This window comes from Dendrobates tinctorius, unplaced genomic scaffold (assembly GCF_039654945.1).
Source record: "Dendrobates tinctorius isolate UK_male_01 unplaced genomic scaffold, ASM3965494v1 ptg000004l, whole genome shotgun sequence".
In the NCBI taxonomy this organism is placed as follows: domain Eukaryota; kingdom Metazoa; phylum Chordata; class Amphibia; order Anura; family Dendrobatidae; genus Dendrobates; species Dendrobates tinctorius.
Window position 1 is genome coordinate 38,839,146 of NW_027361672.1, and position 24,150 is coordinate 38,863,295.

General features: G+C 44.3%; 1 protein-coding gene and 1 long non-coding RNA gene across 3 annotated transcripts in view; one reads left to right on the forward strand and one right to left on the reverse strand.

Annotated features, from left to right (window-relative positions):
* The window catches only part of BMP6 (bone morphogenetic protein 6), a 311,140-nt gene that overhangs the window by 284,774 nt on the left and 2,216 nt on the right, over positions 1-24,150 (reverse strand). The window lies entirely within an intron of this gene.
* LOC141083020 (uncharacterized) overlaps positions 1-24,150 on the forward strand; it is a 169,510-nt gene that overhangs the window by 45,802 nt on the left and 99,558 nt on the right. The gene's annotated exons all lie outside the window — the stretch shown is intronic.

Sequence of the window (24,150 nt, forward strand, 5' to 3'; positions counted from 1 at the left end):
CATCATCGGTACGTAATCACACTCTTTCATCTAATTCTGTCCTAGATCACCCTCCTTAGTCAGCTCCCCTGGTTAGCTGTTAACGCAGGTAGTCTGTATATGTATATATGTATTTTTATGTATCCATACTGATTCATTGCATTGTATGTCTTATTTGTAGTTTCACCGTACATCTATATACCATCGCATTCAATAAACACAGATTCAACCTACAGTCTTCTTATTGGACCCCCGGTATAGCGGTTTAGCTACCCGTATAAGCTATATGAACCCTGTGCATTTAGCTGAGGACGGAAAAGTGAAACGACGGCTGTCCAGCTAGTGGGAATACAGAGAGGAGCTTTCCATCTTGCAGGACTCTAGTAAAACACCGGCTCTCCAGCTAGTGGGAATACAGAGAGAACAACCTTCCATCCTGCAGAGGCCAGTTACACAGTGCTATCCAGCTAGTGCTATTCAGGGAAAAGACACCCCTTCATCCAGCTTGCAGAAACTGGTGATGTTGCAGAAATCCATCTAGTGAGATTCAAGTCACCGGCTACACAGAGACTAATACAGCTACAGCAATCTCTGCACAGCCAAGCGTTTCTCCCAAGACACCATGTCCCACAAATCACACAGTACAAAATCTGCTACATCCGTCTCCTCAAAGACTGTATCCATCAGCAGCGCGGTCGCCATTGCCCGCGCAAATGCGGAAGCCGCCAAAATGCGAGCAAGGTATGCTGAAGAAGAGATGCAACTTAAATTAGAGAAAGCCCGCCTAGATGATCTAGAGAGAAGGTCACAGATAGAAAGGGCACGAGTGGATGCTACCTTAGAGAGCCTAGCTGCAAAAAAGGAAGCGGCCGCAGCATTGGCAGAGGCAGAAGCATTGGAAGCTGCACATAACCCTGAGCTGCATAGTCGCAGCAGTACGTCAAGTCTGACGTTGCCGCTGCAAGATTTACCACAGCGCACATCTCAATATGTTAATGAACTTCCTGATCCAAACTATAACCAAGATCACGACACATCCAGTGAAACGAGTGAGAGTCATCATGAGGCTCAGCTCCAGGAAAATGTGAAGCAAAGCAACTCTCCTGTTTTCCTTGCCCCTCACCAGGTAACCAACGTGAATCACCTTGCTGACACACCGCATGTCAGACTGTCAGACCGAAGCAAGACGACACCGGCTGGTGCCACCCTGAGGATACTAACAGGTATGAACGCACCTCACATCACTATCAGGGTGACCCATCACCAGTATACTCTGCTGACAACCGGTTCACATCAGAACTTGCTAGGATCTTCACACGACGCGATCTAGTTGCCAAGGGACTCATGAAATTCACTGACCATGCTGAAGGTTACAGAGCTTGGAAAGCTTCCTTCCAAAATGTTACCAGAGACTTGGGGCTAAAAAACAGGGAAGAGATAGACCTCTTAGTCAAATACCTGGGAGAAGAGTCAGTAAAACACGCAGTAAGGATCAGAGACATTAATATAAACCACCCTCATATAGGCATTCTGGAAGAGGCTAGATGAGTGTTACGGCTCTGCAGAGGTAATTGAGAGAGCCTTGTTCAAAAGAATCGATGACTTTCCTAAAATATCTAACAAAGTTCTTCCAAAACTTAGAGAGCTTGGTGACCTGCTACAAGAGGTCCTAGTTGCCAAATGTGATGGTGACCTACCGGAACTTGCATACCTCGACACAGCCAAAGGTGTTAACCCTATACTCCAAAAGTTGCCCTACAATCTACAGGAAAGGTGGCTTACATGTGGCTCCACGTACAAATACAAACACAGTGTTTCATTCCCTCCCTTCTCCGTTTTTGTAGACTTTATACACGAACAAGCGGCAATCAGAAATGATCCCAGCTTTGACTTTACAACGCCATATGCCGCACCACCACCAGCTGCAAACCCACGCAGAACATCTGTGGCAGGGCACAAGACTAATGTTTCTTCTCCAAGTTCCAATTACAGGTCTGCTGGCTGCTCCCAATCAGAGACAAAGGTACGAGAACCTGACAAGCAGTACCCGCTTCATCAGAAGCCTCATCCTCTCCTGAAATGCAGAGCCTTCAGAGGAAAATCTATGCCGGATCGCAGAAGCTTCCTGAAAGAGAATGGTATCTGCTACAAGTGCTGCTCATCTACCACTCATCTCGCCAAGGATTGTAAGGTCAGAGTAAAATGCACAGAATGTGGTACCACAGATCATAACACTGCCCTACACCCTGGCCCAGCTCCATGGAGTGCGCAAAATACGCCAGCTGACAGTGAGCATGGCGGAGAGGAAAAGAGCACCGATGCAGCTACACCAGAGATCACTTCACAATGTACTGAAGTCTGTAAAGGGACAATAGACAGTAGGTCTTGTTCAAAAATATGCCTCGTCAGAGTGTACCCAAAGGGCCATAGAGACAAAGCTGTGAGACTATGCTATCTTAGATGATCAAAGTAATAAATCCCTGGCCAGATTAACATTCTTTGACCTATTCAACATTAAAGGACCAAGTACTCCTTACTCATTAAAGACATGTGCAGGTACTGTGACAACAGCGGGCAAGAAAGCCACTGACTACCAAATTGAGTCCTTAGACGGACAATTCTGCCTGCCACTACCTACAATCATCGAGTGTAATCAGATCCCAGACAACAGGTATGAAATCCCTACACCAGATGTGGCAATCCATCATGCTCACTTAAAACGCATAGCACACCTCATATCGGAACTCGACCCTCAGGCACAGATAGTACTGCTGTTAGGAAGAGACATCCTGCAGGTTCATAAAGTGAGAAGTCATATCAATGGACTCAACAATGCTCCCTATGCCCAAAAGCTAGACCTAGGATGGGTCATAATAGGAAACGTATGCTTGGGACACATGCACGCCCCATCTTCTGTGACAAGCATGCTAACAAATACACTGGAGAAAGGGCGCCCATCTCTGTTTCAACCTTGCAACAACGAGTTCCATGTCAAGGAACTACCACGCAGCATCCAACTACCCAATCACTTAATAGACTTTACTCATGACAGCGGTATGGTGTCAGGAAGCTATGAGAATCAGCTGGGGTGCACAGTCTTCCAGAGGACTAAGCAAGACAACCAAGTAGCAATGTCGGTAGAGGATAAGCTGTTCTTGGAGGTAATGGACAAAGGGCTCATAAAAGATGAGACCAACAGCTGTGTCGCACCTCTTCCCTTCAGAACCCACAGTCCACGTCTACCAAACAACAGAGATCAGGCATTCAAACGTTTCTCCTCTCTCAAACACAATCTGCAAAAGAAGCCAAAGATGAGAGATCACTTCTTCTCCTTCATGTCAAAGATATTTGAGAACTGCCATGCAGAACTAGCTCCCACTCCCAAAGACTCTGAAGAATGCTGGTTCCTACCCATGTTTGGAGTATACCACCCTAAGAAACCGGGCCAGATTAGAGTGGTGTTCGACTCCAGTGCTAAGTTTGATGATGTCTCCCTGAATGATGTTCTACTGACAGGACCAGATCTCAATAACAAATTACTGGGAGTACTTATGCGCTTCCGTAAGGATTTCATTGCCTTCATCGCTGACATCCAGCAAATGTTCCATTGTTTCCTTGTGAGAGAGAGAGACAGAAACTCCCTAAGATTCTTCTGGTACAGAGACAATGATCCAACTAAAGTAGTCACAGAGTACCGCATGAGAATGCACATCTTTGGCAATAGCCCTTCTCCTGCAGTTGCCATCTATGGACTCAAAAGGTCAGCTCTAGAAGGAGAAACAGAATACAGGTCAGATAATAATAATAATCTTTATTTTTATATAGCGCTAACATATTCCACAGCGCTTTACAGTTTGCACACATTATCATCACTGTCCCCGATGGGGCTCACAATCTAAATTCCCTATTAGTATGTGGGAGGAAACCGGAGTACCCGGAGGAAACCCACGCAAACACGGGGAGAACATACAAACTCCTTGCAGATGTTGTCCTTGGTGGGATTCGAACCCAGGACTCCAACGCTGCAAGGCTGCAGTGCTAATCACTGAGCCACCGTGCCGTCAAATGTCAGACAATTCATAGAGAAAGACTTTTATATTGATGACTGTCTGAAAGCCATGCCTTCAAATGAGACTGCCATCAGTCTTCTCAAGAGAGCCCAAGAGATGCTTGCTTGCTCTAACCTCAGGCTTCACAAAATAGCTTCAAACAGCCAAGAACTCATGAAAGCATTCCCTTCACAAGACTTGTGTAACGGTCTCAGAGACCTGGACCTGGGTTCAGACCCCACACCAATGCAACGCAGCCTCGGGCTTCTCTGGAATCTACAGTCAGACACTTTCACCTTTCTGGTCAGCCAGGAAGAAAAGCCTTTCACACGCAGAGGTGTCCTGTCTACCATCAACAGCCTGTACGATCCCTTAGGTTTTGCAGCTCCTGTTACTATCCAAGGCAAAGCCATACTAAGAAACTTAACCAAGGAGTCTTCTGACTCGGATGCACCTCTGCCACCTGATAAGAGAACCCAGTGGGAAGCATGGAAGAACTCTTTAGCAGCTCTCTCCAACCTGAATGTGCCAAGGCCATACACCCCTGTGCCGTCTACAGAGATACAGAGCCAAAGACTGTATGTATTTGCAGATGCTTCTGTCAAAGCAATTGCTACTGTTGCTTATCTTAAAACTGTGGACTCCAAATGTCAAAGCCACATTGGATTCGTCATGGGGAAAACCAAACTTGCTCCACAACCAGAGCACACCATACCAAGGTTAGAACTTTGTGCTGCAGTCTTAGCCGTCGAGTTAGCAGAGTTCATCACATCTGAGATGGATATCGATCTGACACAACCAAGTTCTACTCAGACAGCAAGGTAGTCCTGGGATACATCCACAATGAAACCAGACGATTCTACATTTATGTCAATAACAGAGTGCTACGAATTAGGAGATCAGTCCATCCAAAACAGTGGCATTATGTTCCCACAGACCAAAACCCTGCAGATCATGCAACTAGAGCAGTTGATGCAAGTCAATTAGAGAGCACAACATGGCTATTGTACACCGAGGAACATTGTCCAGACACCTTTGAACTGATAGGAGAGGACTCAGATGCTGAAATCCGCCCTCAGGTGTCCACACTTCATACAATGGCTTCTGATATTCAGCTTGGATCCCACAGATTTGACAAATTTTCAAGTTGGAAGTCACTTACTAGAGCCATTACCTGCCTGACTCATATAGCTCACTCATTCAAGACCACCAGAGCTTGTGACACAGAAAAATGTAAAGGTTGGCATCTTTGTAAAAACACCTATGTTACCTCCGACTTGGAATCTTCCAGAAACCACATCATCTCTACAGTTCAGAGAGAAACCTACTCTGTGGAAATCCAATGTCTCATTAACAAAGCTTCAATGCCTGCGAGCAGCTCATTGAGGAAACTCGACCCATTCATCGACAACAACGGCCTGTTGAGAGTAGGAGGTCGCCTCAAAGAAGCTAAAATAGAGTTTGAGGAGAAATTCCCTCTTATCATTCCTGGAAAATGTCATGTTGCTTACCTAATCGTGCAACACTACCACAATCTGGTCAAACACCAAGGAAGACTATTCAGAGAAGGAGCCATCAGAACTGCTGGCCTGTGGATTATCGGTGCAAAGAAACTCATCTGTAGTGTCATCTACAAATGTATTACCTGCCGTAAGCTTTGTGGTTCCACTCAAACCCAAAAGATGGCTGACCTACCAGCAGATAGACTCAGCCCAAACCCTCCTTTTACCAACGTTGGTCTCGATGTGTTTGGACCTTGGTCAGTTGTTACTCATCATACGAGAGGCGGACAAGCCAATAGTAAACGTTGGGCCATCATGTTAACCTGTCTGTCAATCAGAGCCATCCACATAGAGCTCATTGAGTCACTTGACACCTCAAGCTTCATCAACGCTTTGAGACGTTTCATTGCCATCCGTGGTCCTATCAAGCATATATGTTCAGGCAGAGGTACCAACTTCATTGGTGCAGCAAAGGAATTGGGCATACCTTCAAATTTAGACCATAAGACTCTCGAGAAGTACCTCAGTGACCAAAGTTGCACCTGGTCATTCAACCCACCTCACTCCTCACACATGGGTGGATCTTCGGAACGAATGATTGGTCTAGTACGAAGATTTCTTGACTCTACGCTTCTTCAGGAAGGAGCAGCGAGGCTTACCCACGAAAGTCTAACCACCTTCATGGCAGAAGCCGCAGCTATAATCAACACAAGGCCCTTGGTTCCAGTTTCTAATGACTGTGAGGAGCCCTTGTTACTGACTCCAGCTACTCTTCTAACCCAGAAAACAGGACTATCCAGTGCCCCTCCAGGAGGATTCGATGCTAAGGACCTCTACAAGCGCCAATGGAGGCAGGTACAAAGTCTTGCCAATACATTCTGGGACAGGTGGCGCAAGCAATATTTGTCTACCTTGTAGCCACGGACAAAATGGCAATCTACTAGGCCTAATCTTCGGATTGGTGACCTCATTCTTGTTAAAGACTGCCAGGCCCATCGGAACCAGTGGCCACTTGGACTAGTGACTACTACATTTCCGATTAAAGATGGCCATGTCCGCAAAGTCGAACTGAGGATGGCCAAAGGAGATGGACCTAAGACATTCTCCAGACCAGTGACTGAGCTGGTCCTATTGTTGTCTTCAGAGGATAAGAATGGTGGCAACTGTTCAATGCCAGACGGGGAGTGTTCTGTCTCCGGCACGAATAATGACTCTTAACTGTTTACTTCCATTACATAAATTCAGTTATAATGCTCAGTTTGCCATACAGTTTAATGTTTATTGTTCCCTTAGCTCCATCTAGTGACCAAAAGATATAACTGCCGTGTTATTCTGTACCTTAGTTTCATTTTTCATTCTTGATTTCCTGCCAATTCCCAATGCATCCTGGGTAAGTTGCAAGGCATCATGGTCTAAGACTTCCCCCTTTCTCTGTCCAGTCCGCCATTTCTGCCAAGCCTGCTTCATGTGGACATCTCCTTTCTCCACCTCCCCTTGTGTCAGCATCGTCGGTACGTAATCACCCTATTTAATCTAATTCTGTCCTAGATCACCCTCCTTAGTCAGCTCCCCTGGTTAGCTGTTAACGCAGGTAGTCTGTATATATGTATTTTTATGTATCCATACTGATTCATTGCATTATGTGTCTTATTTGTAGTTTCACCGTACATCTATATACCATGGCGTTCAATAAACACAGATTCAACCTACAGTCTTCTTATTGGACCCCCGGTATAGCGGTTTAGCTACCCGTATAAGCTATATGAACCCTGTGCATTTAGCTGAGGATGGAATACTGTGTCATGTTCCTCTATTGCTTAACGCACCTTTCTTCATTGGACTAGGGTCGGCATGGGCACTCCGAATGGCATTTTGCTTTTAAGTCCTCTATGTTGTGACTAATTTCTATCATAGCCAGGATTAATTTCTGCTATAGTCACTCTTCTGTGGGATTGGACTACATGGGTTAGCCATTGCTCCCCACATGCATCATGGAACCATTAGTGGCCATTACACTATTGCTGGTCCACAAGTTGTTACTTCTTGGACCACTTTTAGTTGGCACTAGCCACTATATACTGGGAGCCTGTAGATCAAAATTTGATCGCAGTCAAACTTGCTCACATCTTTATGCACACCCTGTGTCTTGTTATACGTCCACTTCAATAATATGCATCTACACTTTTTGAGGGTTCTCTTTAACAGATCAGTCAAAGATGGTATATTTTTAGTGTATATCCATTTAACAAGTCTGTTTTTGTAAGAAAGGCTTTTAACCCTTCCTTGATGTGTAAAGTTTTTTAAATGTTCCAGAAAAACATACTGTAACCATTCCATGACCTTCATAGAAAAGACGATTCACACATTGAAAGGGTTACAAGAAATGGAGACAAAGTATGAAAAGATGTAATTCCCAATCCCACACAAAGACATAAAATAGACAGATGATTGCCAAAATTGTAGAACTGGAAGATGAGGAACTGTGATTTATGATGTCATAAGACTCTATGATAGACTTTGCAGATCTATTCTCTTTATATGCGGAAAGTGAATTCTCCATGTTGTGACTGTGAACTCATGGTATAGTACTGATGTTAAACTATGTAACGTCTGCCTGAAAATGCACTGGATGAATGAAACACCTCCTCTAACAGCTTATTCAGTGTAACCATTAAACCACTATTTTCAGAAAATAATGTAAAGTATCTGCTAGCAGAAAGAAAATTACAGTTTGCATAAGAGATTATTTTTTCAGAGTATCTCCTCCTTTCAGTCAACCCTGCTCAGCAATCCACCATCGCCTTGTGGTCTAAATTGTTTGCAGCAAAGTGTTTATTTTACTTAGAAGAAGCATATTTGGTGATAGTTGAGAGATTGGAGTAACCCTTTCAAAGCTGGTCATAAAAACAGTACTGAGTAAATCAAGTGCTACCACGAGGCAAAGTAATTGGCTCATGTGCACTGCTCACCTTATTTTTATGATGTGCGTAATAGTATGGTCACAACATGGCAGTATTCGGGCGCATGCTTTTGTTTTTCTACAATATAGTGCTACACTTGACATCACTCACTATGGACAGCAATGCTGAAAAGCACTGTGGCCCTTATGTGGGAATGCTGGCTGTACTGACATCTAGTGAGCAATTTGAAAACCGCACTCATGTTAGTGATGTAGCAATCACTTTTCATAAGCTGACCATCATAAATTTAAAATAAAAAATAGCATTCAAAATAAAGTGGTAAATTTTGGGGCATTGCTATTCCTCTTACAGCAATCTTGTCATAGTTAATACACACTCTAGGCCCCGTACAGGTCTTTTTAAAATGGGATCTTACGCTCAGAATTGTTCAGCATTTTTATCTGTAATTAGTACCTGTAAAAGCAGAGAGACTAAAAGAGCAAATACTGGCCACTTTTGACCTAGTGACAAGTCCTCTTTAAGCTAGCCATATACAATGGATAGCTGTCAGTCAAATGTTTGTTCTGACGTCGGCTATCTGTCCTGACTCTCCCATACACATGGATGTCCAACACTTAAGTGGTTTCAATGAGAAGACACACTTCTGGCAGTGGCCTATCGCCCCTGAAAACAAAAGTTAAAATTCCGATTGTCGATGGAGAGCCGAGATTATCCCATACATATCAGATGGTGGACCAGTCCCACTGAAATCTGTGGGGGATTAGTCAACTTTCAACTGCAATGAGGTTTGATGAGGGCCTTGACTAGTTTCTGACAATTCAGACCCCAAGGTATGAGACATTTAAAACTTCTTTGAAAGTTATGAGCCCTAATGAGGGTAAACAGCCGTATCGTTAGAAAGTTATATACATGACCAAGAGCATAGTAAGACAACTGTAAGAGGTTATCTGGGACTGTTTTATTTTTTCTCATGGAACTAAGAACTATAGATTAAGTTGATACCTACGTGTACCTGCCTGTTCTGCATGATTCCAGCTCAGAGTGATCAGAGACGTACCCTGCCGGCAATTCTGCTCCTTGACATCAACAGAGCAGCTCTTCCTCTTCTGGGTTGCTTTGTCAGTGGAGCATGACTGCCGATGTCATGCTTATTGACAACCGGCTGTGACCCTCTGAGCTGGAAAAGATTGGAGCCGAGAACAACAGGTAGGTAGTTAGCAACTAATTGTTTATCAGTTCTTTGTCACATCATTAAGAAGCCAGAGGGCAAACATGGGAGTCTAGGCCCAATAGATGAAGTCTTAAGAGACGAGCTGGTTGCGGGCCTGTTACACCTGAGACAGTTCCTGAAGGAACGTTTTCGATACAATCCCAATATGAGTTTCCTTGAAGTTGGAGCAGACGGGAGTCTATGAGAACAAGAGGCCCCAACTGTGGTCACAATGGTCAGAAGCCATGAAGCAACCACCTCAGAGGTTATTAATCCTAAACTGGATTGGCCCCATGAGTTGCATCAGGAGATGTGAGTGATCCAGGGAGAGCTGTTGAGTATAAATAAATCTTCTACAACTGCAACAGAATCAGATTCAGTGTCCTGGTGTGTACAGAGGCCAAGGAGGTGGTACTTGGGACCATTAATTCAGACCTAAATGACAGACAGAGGAGCACAGGAGATGAATGCTGGAATTGTGGAGGAATGGGACACGTCAAGAAATTGCATAAGACGTGATGGCCAACGACTGAAGTGGCCTTTAAACTAAGGCGCCCCATGAGCGATATAAGAAAGGAGTTTGTGTACCTAGGACGTATAGTCTCCAGTGAAGGCATGTACCTGACGAAGGAGAAAGTGGCTGCCATGTAGAGGCGGCCTGCTCCAATCAGTTTGAGAGAGGTGAGAGCGTTCTTGGGTTTGTCTGAGTACTACAGAAGGTTCATAAAGAACTTTGCGAAAAAAGCGGCACCCTTGCAGGAGTTGTTGAGGGGGATGGCCGATGGTCCCAAGAGTCCACTGATCCAGTGAAGGGGGGCTCCAGGCAAGAAGAGGCCTTCCAGGCACTGAACTACAACTCATTCAAACTCAAACTATTGGCCCTATTGTGGGCCATGACTGAGAAGTTAGCGGAGTATCTGTCGAGGTCTGAAGTTCACGTCCGGATTGACAACAACCTGCTAGCTCATCAAGAAAATGCCAAACTAGGAGCATTGGAACAATGGTGGGTAACACAGATTTTCCAGTACTGGCATAAAATAGCCTTTAAGGCTAAAGCTAAAAATATCCACGCAGACACACTAGAGTGACCGGTCTAGGATGTGGACAAAGATTTGGAGGGAGATGAGACCCCAGACTTCAGACATTTTGCAACAGCTGCAGTGGCTTCTCAAGAATAGGGGGAAGAATACTGACCAAATCAAGTGCTGGGAGCTATCAAAGCTCTGGAAGTGGGTCACCCTAGGCTAGAAGCCCATTGAGGAAGAGAGGGCTGCCTTGTCTATAGGTGACTTACAGACACTAGGACAATGGGAACCCTGCATGAAAAATGGCCTGTTATACTGATGGATACAGTTACAAAGAGAATTTGTTACTATGTGGCAAGTAGTGGTTCCAGAAGGGATGGCGTCCAGCGTGGCAAAGGACACTCCTGAGAAGGGCGCCTTTGTAGTACTCAGAGAACCTTTTAATGGCTACAACTCGCAATGGCCACCACTAAGTTGAATAGTAGAGGAAGTTGGCCAGAAATGCCGTCAGGGTGAATTGATTAAACCTCCTGAACAGCAAGCGCCTACTCAAGTAATAAGGATGTCTGAGCCACTGGAAGTGTTGATGGTGTACTACCTCATGATCAGCCATCCCACAACAGTTGTGAATACTGCCTGGTGATGACGGATCACTTCAAAAGTTCACAGTCATGATCTCAGCCAGGGATCAGACGGCCGAATCAGTGGCCCGAGCCATCTGTCATGATTTCATCCAGGTATACGGGTGTCCAAAGAGGATCCATTCCGACCAGGAAATGTGCTTTCAAGGGAGAGTCATGAAAGGACTATACCGACTGTACGCATTGAGAAGTCCATATCAACGCCCCATCATCCACAGGGAAATGGTGCTTGTGAATGTTTCAAGAGAACTTTGCTACAGATGTTGAGGACGCTCGAAGAAATTTGTATCACAACTGGTGTGGGTGTACAATAAATGGGTTCACACCACAACAGGTTATACCCCCTAAACAACGCTGTTTGGCTATAAGAACCAAAAAATCATCAAGCTGGAACTTGATCCAGAGGGAGACTGCACAAGAATTAATACTTCCACCTGGGTGCAAGAACATCAACACCGGTTGCAGACCTTGTTGGGCAGAAATTCCAGGAGATGCGCCACCCTAATATGACCCCAGTGCAGGAGACACCACTGCAACCAGTATTAATACGAGCAAAGAGCAAGTTGGATTACAGAAGAACGGCAACTCCCCATTAGGTGACAAGGAGAGGGCATCCTAAAAATCCAGTGTATGAGGTCTGACCCTAGGGACAAGCTGAGACACCAGGAAGAGTGCTACACCACATTATGCTCCGTCCCTGTGTGTCTGAAGGGGATAAAGTGACTGAATCCCTGAAAGAGCAGAGCAATTCTTCATCAAGAATGTTTGCGGGCGATAAAGATGAAGGGTGGGTAGTACCTGCAGTGCCAAGAGAAGACTACTGTTAGAATCTATTTCGTTTTGACCATCCGCCATCTTTCTGTGGTTTTCTGGCTGCTGGTCTTTTTCCTCTGGTACTGGGTTTGTCTTAGGTCAGGTGATTGTATCTCCCTTTATTACCCAGCACCTGCCTCCCCGTCCTTGCTGGACAACAGTGTTAATCCGCTAGTGTTCTGGCTTGTTGCTTTGATTGCTTTCTGTGTGTGATATTGTGCAGTTCTGGGTCCACTAGTTCTGCCTGTTTTGTTTTTTGTTTTTCCATTCATTTCTGCAGCTTCCTATATTTTCCTACTAGGAGGTTACCAGTTTTTGTTCCCAGTCCCTAGATCGTTCAGGGACACAGTTTAGCCTAGGAAAAATTGGTGGGTCTATTCACAAGGAATAGGTCGCCCACCCCATCGTAGGGTTTCAGCCTAGTCCTAGTACAGGGTCACCTTTTCCCCTTTCTACCCTAGTCCTGAGTTGCAGATCCATAACAACTACAACCTGAAACCACCTCATAGTATAGATCAAGGACTGTGCTCACAGTAGGGGTATCAGAAGTCCCAGTGCTCCAGGAGAAATTAGTTAAAAAGGGACTCGCAGAACTGAGCATGCAAACACTGGTGTCCCCCCCACAAGGTACGTAGAGGATGACTTCATCTGGCATTACATAATGCAGGAGACACAGGGATGTTCTTGATTACTAGCAACGCTAGGATCGCCCATGATGAGCAACATGGGACAATGTGGTCTTTCTGTCCCAAGGACTGGCGAGTTTAAAGAGAGTATTGTAAGAGGTTTAAGGATTCAGTAGCTGAGTGTACAGTGAAACTTACATATGCAAACATCGCCATCCAGCAGCCTGAGCTTGTAAGAATCTGAACAAAAAGAGAACAAGCAGGAATCATAAAATAGGTGTGGGTTGCCGGGGAGGAACAAAAAGAGAGGGACACAAGGTCATGTGTAACTGTGTCGCAGCTAAGAATTATAAAATGCCCAGGAGCAGAAAAGGGGAGGAGGTGATGCCTGAACCTATATCAGGACAGACGTATGGAAGTAGATGAGCTGGCTTATAGCCGCAACTACTAGCAAAGGACAGAGAAGTGAAGCCTCAGCCTTGAATGAGGTACAGGGATCCAAGACAGAGGGCCAAGCACAGGGATCGAGATGACCCGAGAGAGAGAGACGTTTAGGGGAATCGAGAGAGAGAGATGATCAGAGGAATCAAGGAAGAGGGATCCGAGAGAGAGCCAACCAGAGGGATCGAGACGACCGGAGAGAGGGAGCCGATCAGAAGAACTCAGACGACTGCGGTGTAAATTACGGTACAGAGGAAACAGAAACTGAGGTGGCTGGAGTAAACTGATTGCTGAAGCGACTAGTCGATAAGGGACTTGTTGCTTAACAGAGAAGTACCACTGACTCCCATTAGGGCCTGTACTGAGATTGTTACTGCTGACATACTGACTAAGCGACGATGGTGAAGAGTACAAGACTGACTGTGAAGCACTACAGACCAGGGTATTAGGACCGAGACGTTATTACCCATCATTATTGTTTGTTGCCTTGTTAAGATAGAGTTTTCATTGTTAGAATTGTTATAGCACTTCCCACCCCCAAAAAGGGGGATACATTTCCATTATAGAATACTTCACTGCATTCCAATAATTTGTCAATCCATCCTAGTTCTGTATCCTAATCACCTAAACTGGTGTGATAGAGTAATAAATAATCTTTGGATAAGTTATCACTGTGTTTTCATCTTCTGCACCATTGCATTCACACACCTGCTTATACCACCCACAAGCAGCTTCCTCCAGTGCTGCTGTGATGCCCTCCCAGGGCGAAGGGGTACTCGGTACCGGGCCGGCCTCTCAGAAGGGAATGTCACAGCAGCGGTGACCCGGTCCGTGGCCCTGGGCGCCCAATGTAACAGGGAAATTGAATGGTGAAATGTAGTTGAAATGAATAGTTTGTGACGCCACCTGTGGTGTTCGGCAAGGGAAGTGTTAAGCCGACGCTGCATGCAGATCCTCTGGGACTGATGGTATGGGGCAGCAAAGATGTTATAGCTCCCCACAGGTGAAGCTGTAGTCCCAGGGCAGTGTAAATATAGAGGTCAAGGGAAGGCGTAGGTGAGGCAATGTCGAGCACCAAGATGTAGCAGTGCCTGGTGTGTTGGCGCAGGAATAAGTGGAGGAGAACAGAGTATGTAGTTCCAAAGCTTTACTCACAGTCTGTTGTGCAAACAGGTGCCTGCCTCCGTGCCGTGTCCTCCGGGTCAGGGACTCAGTCAACCTCCAGGCCAGATGGAATACTCCTTTCCCACACTCTGCCAACATGTGCCTTTCTGAACGTCTCCTCTTATAGCGCCTTTAAATGAAGTACTCCTAGTACTGAGTTACACTGGAGTTCCTCCTGTCCGATGTTCTTATGAACTTTACTTGTACGGCAGACAGCTGTAGCCTGCTTCAGGGACTCCATGCTACTAAGTCCAGGCTCACTATCCAGTTGCTGTTGTGCCCCCAAGTCTTGTGTGGGAATAAAGTGGTCACTACTTCTATTCCTCCGGTGTTTGCTGCAGGACCATTAGTATCCATACAACCTGGCCCCGGCCTTGCGCTTAGAACTTCTAGGAAGGGTTCTCCTCTAACCCAGGTCCTCTGTTCTCTTTTACTCCTCACGTTCTGTACTAATCCTTGCTTTCTATGGAGAATCAGACTTTCAGTCTATGTTGCTCTCTCTCTTCCTTTCCCGTGGCAGCAGACCCAGGTCACAGGGATCTGCTGCAGCACTTCCATCCATCTATCCCTCTCTCCAGGAAGCTTCTCTCCAGCTCTCTAACCAACTGACCTCTAATTCTAAACTCTTCCCGCTCCTTGTAATGTCAACTAACTCCACCCACCTCTCAGCACGTTTCGTGTTCCAAGCAGGGAGCCACCAATGGGTGCTTTGCTATACTCCAAGCAGGGAGCCGCCGAAGGTGCTTTGCTACACTACTTTGTTGTGAAAACCAAAAGCAAAACAAATATCCTGGAATAAAAAAGTAAAAAAATATATTGCAAAAATTGCATGAAGGTAGTAATAATAGTAATAATAAGGGTATTTAGTTAACATAATTTTGATCAAAATAATGTAGAAGCCATCCCGCCACGTCACGGCAACCCTTGTGGGACAGTCCTAACTCTTGTATTTAAAACCTTTCCACTTGTCAAGTGACGTAAATGTGAACAAGGACAGAGGGACTGAACCACCAGTAATAGTATAGGCCAGACAGGATGGATTTTCCAACTCAGAAACAGGGCGGTCACACCCTTATATGCACAGAATGCACATTGAAACAAATAAGAAACTGGGTCTGAGCAGAAAAAGTAAATTAATGTGCATGCAAAATGTAATTGCATATGAACACATGACCTTTACACAGAGAAAACCAAAAGCAACATTTTTTTACTTTTTTATTCCAGGATATTTGTTTTGTGTTTTGCTTTTGGTTTTCTCTGTGTAAAGGTCATGTGTTCATATGCAATTACATTTTGCATGCACATTAATTTACTTTTTCTGCTCAGACCCAGTTTCTTATTTGTTTCAATGTGCATTCTGTGCATATAAGGGTGTGACCGCCCTGTTTCTGAGTTGGAAAATCCATCCTGTCTGGCCTATACTATTACTGGTGGTTCAGTCCCTCTGTCCTTGTTCACATTTACCTCACTTGACAAGTGGAAAGGTTTTAAATACAAGAGTTAGGACTGTCCCACAAGGGTTGCCGTGACGTGGCGGGATGGCTTCTACATTATTTTGATCAAAATTATGTTAACTAAATACCCTTATTATTACTATTATTACTACCTTCATGCAATTTTTGCAATATATTTTTTTACTTTTTTATTCCAGGATATTTGTTTTGTGTTTTGCTTTTGGTTTTCTCTGTGTAAAGGTCATGTGTTCATATGCAATTACATTTTGCATGCACATTAATTTACTTTTTCTGCTCAGACCCAGTTTCTTATTTACTACTTTGTGGTGTGGGGTGCAGGTGTTGGAGTGTGGTTGGGAGTCCCCACCTTACCTGGATGGTGGGATACTACACCTCAGGAGGAGGTGCAGTACCTCTGTGGTGACTGAGCCTCAGGGGCGCCACATAGCTGCAGGTGATTGAAAGGCCTCTCTCATAGCAAGAAAAGTATCAATCACGTGGAGCAGTATTGGGAAAAGCTGGCCAGGGGCGAAGTCGGACTAGTCTCCTCTCTGGCTACAGTCCCCTGCTGGATCTTCTAACTACATTTCCTATGACACACTAGAGCGTTTCATTGTAAAACATAACTGGCTGTAATCATGCCTGGCTCTGATTCATTATGTCCATGATTTGGGCAGCATGAATCGAGCGAAAGGTTCCCTTTAAGGAGGCTCATGATTCAGCATTCTTCAGATGATGTAAGCAACAGGGTTATCATGTCAACAATAAGTGATAAAATCTGAAACCAGAAACAAAATCCAATATGAAAAGCAGGAAACTACAATAATAAAATATATGGCAAGAGGACAGCCACCGTCAAAATCCCCTGCTGAAAAGGAAGGTCAGCAGCTGTCTTCCTTTCAGCAGTTTTCTTATCAGACTTGGAGAGCTGAAAAATGTCTATTCACTATGTACAAATGTGAACCTCATTTGTATGAGACGGGCGGAATGATTCCTGAAATACTGACATAGAGCTCAGAACATTATACTATTCGTATGTTCTCTCTCCTGAAAACACTACTTATACCTGTTGAAGCTTCTGTTGTACCTTTTGTGGCTACTATCACTAATCCTCTAATAATTGCTAACAAAAAAGGCAATAAAAGAAGAAAAAATAACACCTCCCCCCTATTAAGACGCGTATGAAATGGCAGTGTTAACGAATCAAGGTCTTTTATGTTTTATTTTTACATCGTTTTCTAACCCTAAATAGCTTTAAGGCTAGGGTAATAAAATCATTGCAGAAAAGAACACAAAAATGTATTAAAAAAATAAAAAGTAAAAAAAAAATATTACAACAATGTAAACTTAAAAAAACCTTTTTATGTTGGATTTTAGGAAGAAGCTGAAAAATATGATAGAAGGCAAAAGGGCAAACTTTAATCACATCAGTATTTTCAATATCCATGTGATATTTCTGAAACTGATACTTGATTGGCCAAGGGGGAGGACGAATCCAAAACACAACCAATGGTCATAATAAAATTGCTTTATTTAAGAGGTAAGGCAAGGAACAAGTACAACATGCATCGTAGCTAAAAAATCATTGCCAGCGGATAAGGACACAGAAAACCATGTTGCCAGTACTAGAAGGAAATACTATAACTGAATGGCAAATGCCACATGACGATATATATACACCGAAGGCCTAATCAGCAAACATATCCTAATGGAATACCTGTGGTATAATGGTTGCTAACCAAGCTGATAGGCAACAAATCCAACAAAGGTCAAAATGTATTTGCATATAAATAATGCATATTACCTGGAGGAAGTAGCAAATGGCAGACAGAGGGTGGCGGACACAGGGATATGTATCATCATGTGGCATTTGCCATTCAGTTATAGTATTTCCTTCTAGTACTGGCAACATGGTTTTCAGTGTCCTTATCCGCTGGCAATGATTTTTTAGCTACGAAGCATGTTGTATTTGTTCCTTGCCTTACCACTTAAATAAAGCAATTTTATTATGACCATTGGTTGTGTTTTGGATTCGTCCTCCCCCTTGTTCTATGTGTAATGTTACAACCGGTCAATTATAGTCCTTGGTAGTACACTTTGGTGGTATGTTGATTACAACTGGATTTGACAGGTTTATTAGATTTCTCCATATGATATTTGTACCGGTTTTCACTACCCTTTTTATTTATTTTTTTTTATTTATTACTTGATTGGCCAGCAGATCTGTACATGGATCATCCAGTCATCAGTTGTTGCTAAAGTCATAACACGGAGAATAAAAAGTGTATATCAGGAAACCAAGGGTTTCACGGATGCTGAATGTGAAAGTCTGCAGCCTCTTGTCATCGTAACAATAATGGATCCGAAGTTCTGCTCTTGAATGGAAACTGATACAAAAACAGTGGAAAAGCTCACAATCACTCCCAACAATAGGACTGAATGACTACTAGATTTTTTTTCTAACTTCTTGTGTGTTTTCCTTGGGCTGTTTGCTAGGAAGTGCAGATATTCGCTACCATCATTTTAAACAGGAAATAAAAAATGATGACTTGCATCATGTTCACAATCCGAGCAAAACGTCTCTCAGATACCAGCACTTACAGTATTTTATTTCATCTATTTATTTTTCAATTTAGCCATTATATGTTATAGGAATGCTGTTTAAATATGAGAGCCACAGTTGATATTCTAGGACTCCCCCAACACTCATCCTGGGAAGTAACATGCTGGGTAGAAATGCTGACAGCAGTATATTTAAGACTGCAGAACCTTTATAACTGTTATGTGAATGAACTGTTATTGTTATGTGGAACAATAGAAGATCTAAGATGTAACATGAATAATGTGGAAAGAATCCACCCAAAACCGGCAAAACACCATAAAATATTTGCTAGAACATTCCCATTCAAATCAACATATTCTCGAGCATACTACTACTGGTAACGCTAATAAAACTGCTATTGTTTCACAGATTGCACATTTTTAGATGACAGTTGAAGCACTAAATATATCTCTTAATTTTTTTTATCATTTTCTGCCTTTTTTGCTTCTGCATTTTACATTTTATTAGGTATGAGGATGAGCTTCTAGTTCTTGAAAACCAATAATAATATATCATACATAGGATCCATCTTTACCAAACACAGGTAGTATTAGATGTTTTGCTACAGTTGACTTCTAGATAGGTGGGAGTCTGATTGATGAGACCGCTAACGATTGCCAGAATGGGGGGCCTTCTGTCCGTAGTTTGAATGGAGCAGCGCTCCTCATGCTTGATCATCACTCTGTTCACTCTCTTTAGGACTGCCAGGCATAGCCAAGCGCTATATTCTCCAAGAATGAAGAATTAGTGGACTGGCAGTCAAGCATGAGTAATTCCGCTTCATCCAAACTGGCACACCAGTTTAAGGTTGAAAAACATATTAGAATAAACATCTGCTTAACATGGCAATTAAGAGGGTCCATGTGACTATTGGATGTGTTTGGTGATGTCCAGGTGTATAGGGGAAAGGCTTTAGAGGTGTTTGGAGGACATATAAACCAGTGACTGTGCATGGTTATGTTTAGGGCAATTTCATACCCAGTGTAGGCCTCAATATTCTAAGTCTGCTTAATAGAGCAAATATCCCTGTTAAAACTGTTGTCTTCCACTCAATTGCACAACCATTGATTAACATAGATGTCGTCTATGACTACAAATCGAAGAGTAAGCCCTATCTATATATATAAAACTGAATGTGTGTATCACCAACCAATCACGAAGCACCTTTCATTTCACCAGAGCTGTTCAAAAGAAGCTGAGCTGTGATTAGTTGCTATGAGCAACAGTTTTCCTTGCAACCAATCACTAAGCATCTCTCATTTCACCAGAGCTGGTTAAAAGAAGCTGAGCTGTGACTGGCTGCTATGAGCAAGTTTTCCCACTTGACAACACCTCAGCAGACACTGACATGGTGGGAGAAATCTAGCATCCCTGGGAACATAAGCTCCCAGCCATTGTCTTCCCCCAAAAAAGGAGCACAGAGTGCATGACAGAAATGAGTCCCCCCTCCCTGTCCATATACACATCACACATCTTCCATTCTATAGGCACATCTTCCCTCTTAAAGAGATCTTTGGTATGGAAGTCAGAGCAAATCCATCCAGTGCTTTGGTTTTGACCCCAGGCCTCTCTTAAAGGGATCCCCGGTATAGAAGTTAGGACCATTCCACTCAGCTCTGTGGTTCTGATCCCAGGGTCTCTTAAAGGGATCATTGGTATGGAAGTTAGGGTAAATCCACTCTGCGCTTTGGTACTGACCCCAGGCTCTCTTAAAGGGATCTCCTGCATGGAAGTTAGGGCAAATCCCTCAACGCTTTGATTCTGACCCCAGGGTTCTATTAAAGGGATCATTGGTATGCAAGTCAGGGCAAATCCACTCAGCGCTCTGGTTCTGACCCAAGGCCCCTCTTAAAGGGATCATTGGTATGGAAGTGAGGGCAAGTCCACTCTGCACTTTGGTACTGACCCCAGGCCTCTCTTAAAGGGATCTCCGGTAAGGATGTTAGGGCAAATCCACTCTGCCCTTTGGTACTGACCCCAGGCCTTTCTAAAAGGGATCTCCAGTATGGAAGTTAGGGTAAATCCCTCAGCGCTCTTATTCTCACCCCAGGCTTCTATTAAAGGGATCATTGGTATGGAAGTCAGGGCAAATCCAGTCAGCGCTCTGGTTCTGACGCCAGGCCTCTCTTAAAGGGATCCCCGGTATGGAAGTTAGGACTGTTCCACTCAGCGCTCTTTTTCTGACCCCAAGCTGATGGGATGATGTGGGATATTAGGGGTAGTAGTCTGGTGGCTCTGGCTGACGGGATGATATGGGATATTAGGGGGAGTAGTCCGGTGGCTCTGGCTGATGGGATGATGTGGGATATTAGGGGTAGTAGTTCGGTGGCTTTGGCTGACAGGATGATGTGGGATATTAGGGGTAGTAATCCGGTGGCTCTGGCTGATGGGATGATGTGGGATATTAGGGGTAGTAGTCCGGTGGCTCTGGCTGACGAGATGATGTGGGATATTAGGGGTAGTAGCCCGGTGGCTGTGACGGGATGATGTGGGATATTAGTGGTAGTTGTCCGGTGGCTCTGGCTGACGGGATGATGTGGGATATTAGGGGTAGTAGTCCAGTAGCTCTGGCTGATGGGATGATGTGAGATATTATAGGGAATGTGGCTATGTGGAGTGGGCGGGACTCTACAGTCAGCTTTATATATATATATAGATATAATCATTAAAATTTGTTATAACTAACCGTAGTTAGTTACTATGCCCGGGCAGCGCCGGGCTCTTCAGCTAGTATTGTATATTTATGACATATCTACAGAATGAACCATACTGTATATGTATGAGAGATGTGGGTTCCCACTGTGAGGACCCTGATTTAGATGAAGAAGGGGGACCTGTCAAGCGCTGGATACAAAGGACATATGGCCATGCACATGCAGCTTTCTCCTTGTGCGAGTTCTCAAAATTAATGAGCAAGAATGCTATTGTTGATATTCCTAGACATCAATATAAAAGTTGGTAGTTTTCATCCTCAGCAGCAACAGACCATGACTTCTGCATCTTGATATGCTTTCTCCTTACCAAGTGGCAAACATGGCGAGCAATAGGTGACAATTTACACACTGTAAATATTCTTATGCCTCAGCATTGCACAACCCCAAAAAGGTGGGCACAAAGTCATAGCACTCATTTACCCGCTTCACTACACCACACACTAGGAGCCACAAATAAACATTGCCAAGCTCAGTCCTAGCAATTGATTAAAAATTTTATTTCATAAACCATTTCTGCCTTGTAATAGTTAAAGGGAACTTGTTACCAGTATTGTCATATAACAACTAAAGCTATGACCTTATTCAGTGCCTCGCGTCATCCACATTGCTGGGCAAAATCTTACGCCTGTGCACAGAAATTGTAGCTCGCGCCTGCGCACTGTGCTTTGCCCTACAGCAGGCGCATGCGCACTTATGTTTTTGGCTGTGCCTGCAGTAGGACAAAGCACAGTGTGCAGGCACGAGCTGTGATTTCTGTGCACAGGTGCAAGAGTTCTCCCAGCAATGTGGATGACACATGGCGTCATCAACATCAATTAAAGAAGGAAGACGGCAAGCCATAGCTTGAGAAATTACCTATATATTTAATGTGCAGAAATTGCTATCCAGACACATAACCAGTCACTGATATCATTTGTGGTGCTCTGTAAATCCCGTTATTCTCCACCATTGATAGCACCTCCAATGACATTTATGTTAAGGGCCTGTCACACTAAGCGATATCTCTAGCAATATCGCTATAACTTGTGACGTTATAGCGATATTGCTAGCGATATCGCTGTGTCTGATACTTACCTACGACCCGCTCCCCCGCTGGTTATCGCTGATCGCACGAGAACGTCCAGGACTGTTTCTCGTCGTCAGCTTCCTGCGGCGCTTCCTGTGGAGAGACGAACGACGAGCCGGGCGGGAGGACGCAGGATCGCCTAGTGTGACAGGTAAGTAGCGACCCCCATCCCCAGCGATGTCGCTGGTGAGATCTGCCTGTGTGACAGCTCACTAGCAACCACTTAGCGATGCACCAGCGATCCTGACGGCGTCATAGCGCTGGTCGGGATCGCTGGTGCATCGCTAAGTGTGACAGTACCTTTAGAGACGTCAAACAATAAACTATCATTTTATTGTTTATCGCAGATTGTCCTTAAGAGCTTTGACAGCGTCAGGACTGCACTCTGTGGCCTTATCCTAAAATTGGCAAACTATTGGTATCAGCATTCAAAAAAATAGTAAATCAAGACAATGTCCAGTCTAAAAAGACATTCAATGGGACATATCATTAGTGCCTTGGGCAGCAATAGCTGTGAATACAGCCTTGGACCTACGAGCAAATACGGTGCACTTGATATTTTCTTCCACTTTACATTTTAGCCTCCAGAACTTCAGGCCTTTCTCCTCTCTTTCTGGAACCCAATTACCATAATCTGTTTACAGAGATCTCTAAAACCAACCTAAATCTTTCACCTCCTAAAAGGGTACCGTTACACCTAGCGATGCACCAGCAATCCCGACTAGCGATATGACGCGGTCAGGATCGCTGGTGCATCGCTAGGTGGTCGCTAGTGAGCTGCCACACAGGCAGATCTCACCAGCGACACCGCTGGGGTCGGGGGTCGCTACTTACCTGTCAGACGCGGCGATCCTGACGTCCTCCTGCCCGCGACCACGCGTCGCTTGTCGGCGCCACAGGAAGCCCAGCAGGAAGCGCCCGACGAGAAATGGTCCAGGAGCTTCTCGCGCGATCAGCGATAACCAGCGGGGGAGCCTGTCGGAGGTAAGTATCACATGCAGCGATATCGCTAGCAATATCGCTGCAACGTCACAAAATCGATGACTTTACAGCGATATTGCTAGCGATATCGCAGTGTGTAACGGGGGCTTTAGACTGACAGAGAAAAGAAAAGTGAAATCTGTCTCTTAATCGAAACACACTTGGTCTTCACTCACCTTTCGTCCATTTTTAGATGAATGAGTTATGGGAGCATCTGACCACAAGTCTCATGACCTGAACTGACAGCTTCATATGGGTCTATAAAACTGTCAGTTCCGATCATTGGACCCTATGTTGGCTGGGGACTAGGGTCTGTAATAGACTCACGTTCATTCTAACTCCTTGCTATATACATTGTAAGCTCTTAAGGACAGAACTCGCTTTTACAAGGTCCTGCAATTTTGCGGCAGGACCTCTGACTATAATGATGCTGTATAAATCAAGCATAATAATGATGACAATGCTAATATGAGTTGTCCGATACAAGTCCACTAATCACAATGGCCAGTACCCAATGACAATAGCAATATATTATTCACTCTAGACCTACTGTATGTGACAATACAGGGAAGTGTGACTGATGGCTCCTAAAGCAATGACTAAAAAGCAAAATAAACTAAATCTAAAGAGACAAAACTACATAAGAAACAATCTACCGAGAGACAAATATGAATTTACTAAATATTTTTAATGTCCAATATGTGAATAGGATCAAGAGATCCCAGCAAACCCTTAGATACATCTACAGCACAGTAGCACTGATACCCATCCACCTGACAGAGCCCATCCTCTCCTGGTCTGCTGTTTATGGTGTCATTGTAGTAGCTACTACGGTATTACTTCACAGCCACTTGAAATGCATTGCCATGTGCTGTCACATGATGCCGCAATCTTTCCATTGTCATCTAGAGTCCCCATACCATCATTTAAAGTAATACTGCCATTCTGTGCACATACTGCTA